The following is a 10287-nucleotide window of genomic DNA, read 5'->3' on the forward strand; positions in this document are numbered from 1 at the left end:
TGACATTCTCACGTGTCCAATTTCAAAAATAAAAGTCGTTTTCTACAGTACAACAGTACTCTCTTCTCTGAAGTTTTACTCGAAAGGGGGCGAAATATTTACAGTATCTTCATTTGGGCATTTTTAAATTATACGAAAATCATCTAGATAATTGAGCCGCTGGTTACTCAAATTACTTGTCAACATTTTTAACATAGAATTTGATGATTGCGTGCATTTGTATCAATTTTCAAAAACGTTGAATACATTCGCTCTTGAATGACCAATTTATTAATTCTTTTGCTCATGCTCATGATCGGCTGTTGCCATTTAAGATGTCCATCAAATACCGTTTATACGTATGCTATTTCTGTAAGATAAAGGCTGATTTGTTATAGTTAAACAGAAAATAATTTTACAAATTTACTTTGTAGTTATCTGATTTGTATAAAACACTCACCGGTAGATGCTAAAGATTCCAGAAATTTCGTATGACATGTTAATGATCAATTAGTTTAACAATGTAATGGTATTTTAGATATGTGACCAGCATTTCACGCCCGCAAATTCAGACGGTTTTAAAATAATAACCGAAATATGTATATTTCAAGATGAAGACAATTAATAAAATGTGTTTGTTTAACATCTTTAAGTATTGAGTATATCTTTTACTAATACAATAAAATAATATCAATAACAATTTAAAAGAAAGCCATTTTGAATAAAAAAATGTTTGACTCATAATGAATTTGGTGTTTTTAGTTGTCAAGTATCGGGGACCTAAATCGATTTCATTTCTGGATTATGATTTTATATTATATTATGATATTGCGGAAACTGGTCTGAGGGAATGTTTGATTAGTTTTACGATTTTATGATAATAACCACTTTTCATGAAACCGTGATTACAGTGTATGCTTATCACTGGTTAAGGTGTCCGACTAAAAATTATGCGTTTTGTCTTACCAGGGCTCCTTACAAGTTATCACTAGTGCTGGTTACTACCAAGGAAACATATTGCAGCGTGATGGATGCATATGTGCTTAAAGCTGTCTTCACAAACTACCATTCAGAAAGCATAAATAATGCCCTAACAGCGTGTTTATGCACCACTGCACAACTGAACTGTTAGATGTCATTGCGTGTGTTACCTTACCATTGCTATTCCGCCGTTCACATTGTAGCAGATACTAAAAATGTAACATCGGAGAATATCTGGCATTTTTTTTGAGGATCTTTTGCGCATATACAGACGTTATTTTACTTACGAAATAATTACTTAAGCATGCTCTGTGATTGTCGTTTTCTTTTCTCGGGAGAAAATTGATGAAATAATTTTCTGCAGATTGTTGAATTTGTATTTGATATATTCTGATGAGCGTAATGTGTGGGCAGCAGATACTTTATATATTTTAAGATTATGCCAAGGTTTTGTGAATGATTTATTGATGTATTATGGTCAAGTATTTTATTCTAAGAATCATTATGACATTTAAAATGTTGACAGTATTTCATCGTATAACAATAACGTGCACATTTCGTCTGGGCTGTAACTCTGTTCTGCCGGTAAAGATTTGAAAATTACTTTACACATAGACGACATGCCACTTGCTGACCTCAAAGTTCAAGGTAATGCTTAGAGATAAAACAATATGAAATGCTGCATATGTGAACATATATAAGAGTATAACTGGTTGTTTCCGAGCTGTAACGTTTTCATGCGCTGAGGCATTTTAAAATTAACTTGCACATGACTGTGTTCGGTAAATTGATATGACGTGATGCACAAGGACCCAAGTTCCCCCATCTTCATTATCTCTCCCCCACACTTCAGGATATCCATAATGCGGTCTGGCATATTCTTATTATTTACTTAGAATCTGGGTTGACATATTATTTCATGCATAATTCATTGATATGGATGGCACCTCGAGGGTATTCGTAACTTACTTTGACAGTTCTTGATAAATGTTGTCATACAGTCAGTTATAGTTTAAAAAAGTGTGTCTGACATCTTAGAAGATTATTTTCTTGTCAATGTTTCCTGCCGTGCGAAATACTATGATTGAGATTGGATGATAAAAGAATATAATTGATATAATATTGCCGTTGTCTCTTTATTCCTAATTTGGGTTAAACAATTTATCTGGACAATGTCAAAACAAGTAATATTCCTCTATAATACATGGGATAGGATTCTATTTATTTACCAGTCATCTTAATCCTGTCATGTTTTTCCAGGCAGAGCACATTAACAGATCTGGGAAAATCTTCGCAACCTTGCAAATTTTACGTGTAATTGGTATATGTGTTTATAAAAATGTATTTGTTTCGGGAGATTTACAGTTATAATTGGTTATTTGAAGCTGTGTTTTGGTGATTTTTGTCTTACAAGCCGTAAATTATCTCTCAGCAAGAAATAGCTGTCTGCTTCAATTAAAGGTGTATACAACGACACAATTGAGCTTCAGGTATATTATCAACATTGTATTTTAATGGTACATTGTTCATTATGATTTAACTTACCACAATATTTTATTTTTTTGGGGGTGGGGGCATGTTATGTGGAATTATTAAATATTAACATGCACTATTGTATCCATTTAAAATATGCTGACCAAACAATAGTTCAGTTTTTCAGAAATGTTTGAAAGCAGTCAAGAACAGATTTTATTATGTTTCAGAAATAATGTTTTTCAAATAAATATTTGTACACAAAAATATTGTAAAGACTAGCACCGTTTGAAACTGCATGATCCTTGAACATTAGACAATGGCCTTTGGGCATTTACACGTGTCAAACACTGGTTTCGTTCTAGAATGTTCCGCCAAAATGTATGTATTTCCGTTTGTTCGAACACAACATCTGCTTTGTCTTCGCACAAGTATGTTAAACTCCTTTTGGAAATTGTCAATAAGCCATCGGTACATAAAAGGAGTAATACACGCCGACCCCATTGCGCACATTTTGAAGAGAAAATCAAATATTTTTTTATGACTTCCTGGAATGATGTTTTGGTAAAACTCTAACATAAGTGCAAGCATTGTCTCGGGTGTCCAGCATATTGCATAACACAAAATTATAGCAATGAGTATTTTGTTCGTTTTGTGTTTATTCCGTTTTCCTTCTTTTTGATAGTCTTTCATCTCAACACACTACCGATTCGTATACATAAGAATGATGTCACAATTAGGGGCATAAAATACTGAACAACCAGAATTGATACAGTGTAGGTTTGGCGAAGTTTCTAACTTGTCCACATTTCAGAGCAGTATGTTTGATAAATCTTAAGTTCAGGAAATTCAATCACTGTGTACTCAATGTATTGGTCAATGGCAATCATTAGAATTGACATGGTCGCGACGAACACCGGTATACCTTTAGTGGGCATAACCACTTTGCACAGCGAACACGCACAGCAAATGATCGGAGGCTGCCAGTCCCGGGATGAAAATGTTCGTTGGCACATGCAGATGCTGATGTTTATGAGAACAAACACAATTACCGTATTTCCCAGAAATCCCAACAGTATCACAATACTACAATTCAATACTGTAGCAATTCTCCATCTTTTGTCATGCAGAATGTCCAAATCCTCGGGTAGTTCTTGACTGAAAATATCTAATCGTCTTTGAATTTCTTCGAACGACATGTTGGCAAAGTTCAGGTATAACTGTAGAACCATAGCCAATCGTTATGGCCTCAGTTGTAGTCTTCCCCATGGCTGTGGTGATGCCCTGTCTTCCTTTAAGATGCATCTGAGATAATGGGGTGCTGCTTTTTATTCTTTGATACGATCCCATAAAATAGCACAGTTACTCCGAATTAATAACATCCACAGTTTGTTTCTTGCTTGTACACGAAATTTCCTGCTGACAGTATAAATATATCTATTTTCTTGCATACAAATGCTTATGCTTTATATTATAACAAAGTAATTGGCAATTTAACTGCGTGTGCGATATTGTTTATGTAGTTAATTAAAACAGTCACACGTCTATTCCTGGCCAGATTTACACAAAGCATGCAACTGAGCTTTTATTAAATACAAAATGGTGTTTGAACTTTTTGAACAACGTATTTTTTTATTAATCAAAGGGTCCTTCCGAAGATTTAACCCCTAATTCAGTGTCACTGTTCTGAGCAACTGCGGCATTAGAAATCGAAAGGAGTAATTTTCCAGGCGATTTCCTCCAATTTTAAGATATCTGGCAACATGACTGAATTTAGAATTTATTTAGAAAAGATAAAAAATCAGCTTTTATACAATAACTGCTCTTTTCACGTGATAACATTTCCATTTAAAAGAGGCATGAAATATTCATGAAACCAATGTGCTATTGTTACCTTTGTGCCTTCTGTGTAGAAACTATCAACAATATTGAAACACAAGCCGTTTAGGTATAAAGTAGTCCTACTGTGATCGTTAATGTCATTTATATAATTTACTATTGTTCAATCATATTCAAAAGGTGGGTTCAAGAACAATCCATCGTTTACCAGATTTTTTTTAAATTTATAATTCGTGCATTTACGTTGTCACGTTTTTCAGGTGATATTTCAAAGTATGATTGTGTGGTATGTCTGTGTTGTTTGTCTGTTGATCAGTGTCTGTCAAGCATTTGAACGACGTTTTTGTTAATGTTCTGGCTAAAGGGCTACTCCCTGTATTTTTATTTGTATTATTAAGACCATTTAATTGCATTGATAAAAGATTTAGATTGTTCGTTTGTTCGCCTTATGTTCCATCAAATAAAGTTGCATTTTTTTCTTTGGGCTGATGGGCTCGTTTTTTTTTAAATTTCCGTGCATTTATGTAAGATCGCAAAACAAACACATGGTGATAAAAGCTGTTGTTAGGCAATATTCATTATAACAATAATTGTTGTGGTAATTACCCGTCATTTGGCGTAATAGGCAAGGAATTATTCGAAGCTCTGCCTTTCAATATAATGATTAAGGGATAACACTACCCTGGGTACATTTTCATTTTGGAATTATTATCAAAACATTAAAGCTTTAGGCCTGTTTAAAGTCAAAGTCTTACTGCAGCCAATTGTATAAACAATGGTAAATATTTACCTCGGTAAGTAAAACCACCGGTAAATTCCGTGGTAATATTACCATGGCGGTAAATACGTTGTATAAAAGAAATTACCAAGGCGGTAAATTTACCAGGGTAAATTTTACCAAAATGTCCCATAATGCAATAGAGTGACGTCATTTTCCCGCATAGCTGTCAGATTGGAGGTATCTTTTTTTTATAAAAAAATGAAAGTCCACATTCCATTTTTATAAAAAAAAATCTAAAAGGCAGGTTTAATGACAAAATTCATTAAATCGGTCCAAAAATTTACATGGGAAATATTCAACAAAACAGTACAAAGTATTTATAAGCTACTCCGTGGCTAATCAATAAAACACATGCAACACTTCAAGGGGTAGGTTTATTCTGAATTCAGGGGTGTTACTTTTTACTTCATACAAAACGGTCAACGAATACCGCAGAAAAATGCGAACATTATTGCAATGATATGCAAGTCATAAGGACACAATATATCTGAATAACTGAAATTAACTGACAAGCAATTATACTTGCTTACACAAAATACAAAAATATCTTTGAATAAAATTTAATGGCATCGTCCGTTTTTCTCACGCTGACACCTAAGGAATTTATAGTCAGTTTCAACTTGTTATAGAAATGTTTTATAGAATTGATTCTCATTAAAGTGATCAATAATTCATATCTTTAATATAATATGTACCATTGTTTCAGTATTCCATGTATTTGTTAATTAAAGCTGGGGGTCCATTGTTATATTTTAAACTGAAATATTGCTGAAATTAAGAAAATATGTAAGCAAACACCACTGATTTTTTAGTGCAATACAGACACATATTATAAGTGTACTTGATCTTTTCTATATCTCCTATGTGAAATGTCAATTCTTGAAGAATTCCATTTATTAAATGCTGCATCCAACCACTTTGCAAATTCATAAGATTATTAAACTATATGCGACATTTGTATAATATACTTTATGTTTATTATTAATGACCAAATGATCTTGAATCTTTTTCTTTGATCTTGTTTGAAACATATATATATATATATATATATATATATATATATGTTTGTATAATTATGTTCCTACCCTTAGGCTTGCATTAACCTCAACTTGGCACTAAAAGTGCAATCATGTATAATTAACATAATGAAATTATTTTAGTGTCTGCTTATTTATGTCATCATTGTTTCTGTTTAAAATAGAATGAAACATGATCTCTTCAGTTATTGTCAGCACTATTTAATTATATTTTTTAACTATTTAAAAACTAAGCTGTCTTATTGTTGATGACAAATTTAAGTGTTAGAAGAACATAGAGTCAATGTACAAGGAGTGTAACATTTATTTTCTATTTTCATAAAACTATAAATGGTTTTAAATTCAAAATCAAAGTCAATTCTTATGTAGATACCAATAACCAGAATCAGCAATGTTAAACAGCATATAATACACTAGCGGCTCCATGAAGTTCATTTTTAATGTTTTCCTGGCGGTACATTTGTCATATAACCTTGGTCCTCCACTGGTGGCAATCTGAAGAAAAGTAAAATTATTTTGTAATCATTAAAATTATAATTATGTTGTCTGTGAAAATCAGCTTTATGGCTGATTCATGAATATTTGGCGCGGATATGGAAATGGGGGGGGGGGGGGTGACGGCGTTCCCTAGAGGCCAATGTTTCTTTAAATTTGAAAGATAAGTTAACAAGAGCGTCGGTAAGAAATGATGGCTTTCACAATAAACAAACCAGTTATTAATATTTTGTTTTCACTCAAATGATAGTATACTGATAATTTACAGAAGAAAAAAAAAAACAACATCTTATTATTACCTCACTGCTCTTGGTGTCTTTAATCATGTTTCTGTTATATGTTCTAACATCACACTGGCTCTGCTGGCTTCCGCTGATGAAAAGCCTAAAATGATTATTCATATTTATTATCACAATTATGAAATAATTGAACATAAATGTGTTAATCACAGAACTGTATATGTAACAGTATAATTCATATACATTTTAACAAACTCAAAAAATTATACTTGGGTATGTTGTCATACCACAGCTGTTGTTTTTATCAAATATACGGTAAACTTTATATTATCAATGCACTCTACTGTATTTGGTTGTGTGCCTCTATATAAAAGAAAACTGTAGAAATTGACTATAGACATAGAAAATGACGTCATAGCTGTCATTTATTGTCAATGTTTACAGGCGGTTCAATTTGATTGTAAATATTTATGTGCAATATACTCAAAATATGTGCAAAGTGGGATACAATTCAAAAAAGTAAGGTCGAGACCTGCAATCAAGTGTTGGTCTCGAACCATTGCATTAAATTTTGAAAGACTTTGGAATTATTTAAACGCAAAACAAGGTAAATACATTCTTAAACTTCAGATTTCTTGTGTCACTGTTTTTGTACATGAAATGTGTTCGTTGGAATATTTTTAATGCATTAATTTGTCCAGACAGTGGTTATAACCAATTTCTTACCTCTGTATTCCTGTCTTCTATTGATATGGATGTAATGGAATAGTTTTCTATTCACGAAGTTTCAATTTGTCTTTAAAATCGACAAAATAAGTTGTGAATCGAGCGTTTGTTTATGTCTGGTCGGCCATCTTGAATCTGGTAACTGAGACGGTAAATCAATTTACCCACCTCTTGGAGGAGGGTAAATATTACCACGGTAAATAGCATGGTAAAATCTGAATTTTGTTTTATACAATTGCTTACCGCCAATTTACCAGAAAAATTACCGCCGGTAAAATATTACCCTGGGTAAATCTGTTTATACAATTGGCTGCTGGTGTCTTTTTTGTAAAGTAAACCTCATGCATTCCATCATTATCAAACATACACTGACTGTATCACCATATATATATACACAAATATTCTGACAGAAAGGTTTTTATAATAGGTTAAGTCCTTTGAGCTGCCCTCAAAGTCTATTACTTAAGTATTAGAAATTATAAATAACCAAAATGACAATGAAATATTAAAATACTTAGCAAATTCTAAATAGCACTGTTTGATATGAATTAAATTGTTAAAACTTAAAAACGTTCCAAACATGACTATTATGCATTCCGTCAATATATAGAAACACTCAGTCAAAACTACAGCTACTACAGACGTGTGTAGGAAAAGAGAGATAAAATAATATGAATTTATTTATACGATTATGGCATTATCCGTTTTCTTTTATAGTTTAATTATTCCTATTAGATGAATACACTTTTTAGTAGCAGTATAATTCAAAGCACATTTTTACCAATCCTTTCAGAAATTAATAAATTTAATCCACCTTGATCGTACATATTTAAACTATATACAAATTATCTTTGATTTACCAATCTCTTTATAGATATTTCAGCACCTATGTGTTTTTATTAATAGTATGTTGGTTATAATTAACCACGTAATTTATGTCTAAAGTATTTCCTAACTGAAGATATTGAGCGTAGGTTAGTTGGGAAAGTATTCAAATACTCAATAGAAACTACAAGGAAAATCCCAGAATCCAAATATTTAACAAACTATTAACTTGTTCTTAGGCAAAAAGACCAACGCCAAAACAGAATGCAATGCAACAACACATTACAAAATCACTATACTACAGGATTAGTATAAAAGAAAGTTTTGGGATTCAAACTCATTCTTATCTGGACTTGATTCTTGTGTGTACCGGAGAAATCAGTATACATGAGTGTAGACCATACTTACCTAAACCATAATTGAGTACTTCTTAAGGTGATTTGTGTTTTTGCGATTGTTTAATTTTTGAACTTGAAATAACCTTTTAATTTAAATCACATTAGTATTTGAACACATTACTGATCTATTGTAAGGCAAAAGACTGATTAACCTGTGTATAAACACGATTTATACAGCAGAAAACACAGATAGTGTATATTGCTATGTTATGGGTTATTAATATATGCCATACAGAACAATGAAAACAGCTGACATGTATAAGTATTCATACTAACTGACGTGAGGACAGAGTCCGCAGCATTAATTGCATGCAATCAACAACCCGCTAAGACGCAATGGGACCAATTTCACCAAAGGTTACTTTGTTATTAATGAAATGCCGACATTAATGACTTGTTATCTACAATCGAATTGTTAAGAAGGTCGGAGGGAAACACGTCAAAGAAGTTAGTATAAATAAACTTTTTCCACTTAAGCATGGCGCGTTCCATTTATGTAGTCGGAAACGATACATAACAATATACATTCAAACATCTTAAGTCTCGTATAAAAATGATCACTATTGTTTGGTTGGTTGAGCTGCAACTTTTTTACCTTGTTTAAGAGCTGTAAGATTTGTTGTTTAAGGCAGAAATTTTCATGAACTATGTTTTAGTTTATAAAGTCATGTTTATGCAACCAATTGGCTAAATGAAATAAGATACTTGAAACATGTTTCGCTTAAGATTTTTTGAACAATTTTGGGTTCATAATGTACATTGATTTGACTATATGTCATCGTCAGTAAGTCAGAAATGCACATTGATTTGACTATATGTCATCGTCAGTAAGTCAGAAATGTACATTAATTTGACTATATGTCATCATTAGTAAGTCAGAAATGTACATTGATTTGACTATATGTCATCGTCAGTAAGTCAGAAATGTACATTGATTTGACTATATGGCATCATCAGTAAGTCATAAATGTACATTGATTTGACTATATGTTATCGTCAGTAAGTCAAAAATGTACATTGATTTGACTATATGTCAGCGTCAGTAAGTCAGAAATGTACATTGATTTGACTATGTCATCGTCAGTAAGTCGGAAATATACATTGATTTGACTATATGTCATCGTCAGTAAGTCAGAAATGTACATTGATGCAAAGCAAATCAGCGTTTGTTTTTTTACCACATGAAAGCTTAAGCCACTGATCCAAATTTCTCTAAAGAATGTAAATATTACACAAATAATTCAAAATCAAAAACAGTTGGCTTAGCTTATTCCCGTTGTAAGGCACATGAGATGTTGTAATTTGGGCCAGTTTCTTATACACATATCAAGTTTGTATAGTTTAATTGTTCACATTATTAACATAATAACTGCAGTGATTACTAAAAAGGAATATTTTTTATATAAAACATGAGTTTCTTTTTTTATCATTTTAGTGTTACTTAAATCATTGCTGTTTTAACTGAGAAATTAATATGTTTCTGCATAAACAATAAGGTTTCAGTCGTTTATTGA

The 10287-nt window shown here is 32.0% G+C and overlaps 1 pseudogene; it reads right to left on the reverse strand.

The window, feature by feature from the left end:
• Positions 1-2745: 2745 nt before the first annotated feature.
• On the reverse strand, positions 2746-3632 carry LOC128208563 (prolactin-releasing peptide receptor-like; annotated as a pseudogene).
• Positions 3633-10287: the final 6655 nt, after the last annotated feature.

Source organism: Mya arenaria, chromosome 11, assembly GCF_026914265.1.
Source record: "Mya arenaria isolate MELC-2E11 chromosome 11, ASM2691426v1".
In the NCBI taxonomy this organism is placed as follows: Eukaryota; Metazoa; Mollusca; class Bivalvia; order Myida; family Myidae; genus Mya; species Mya arenaria.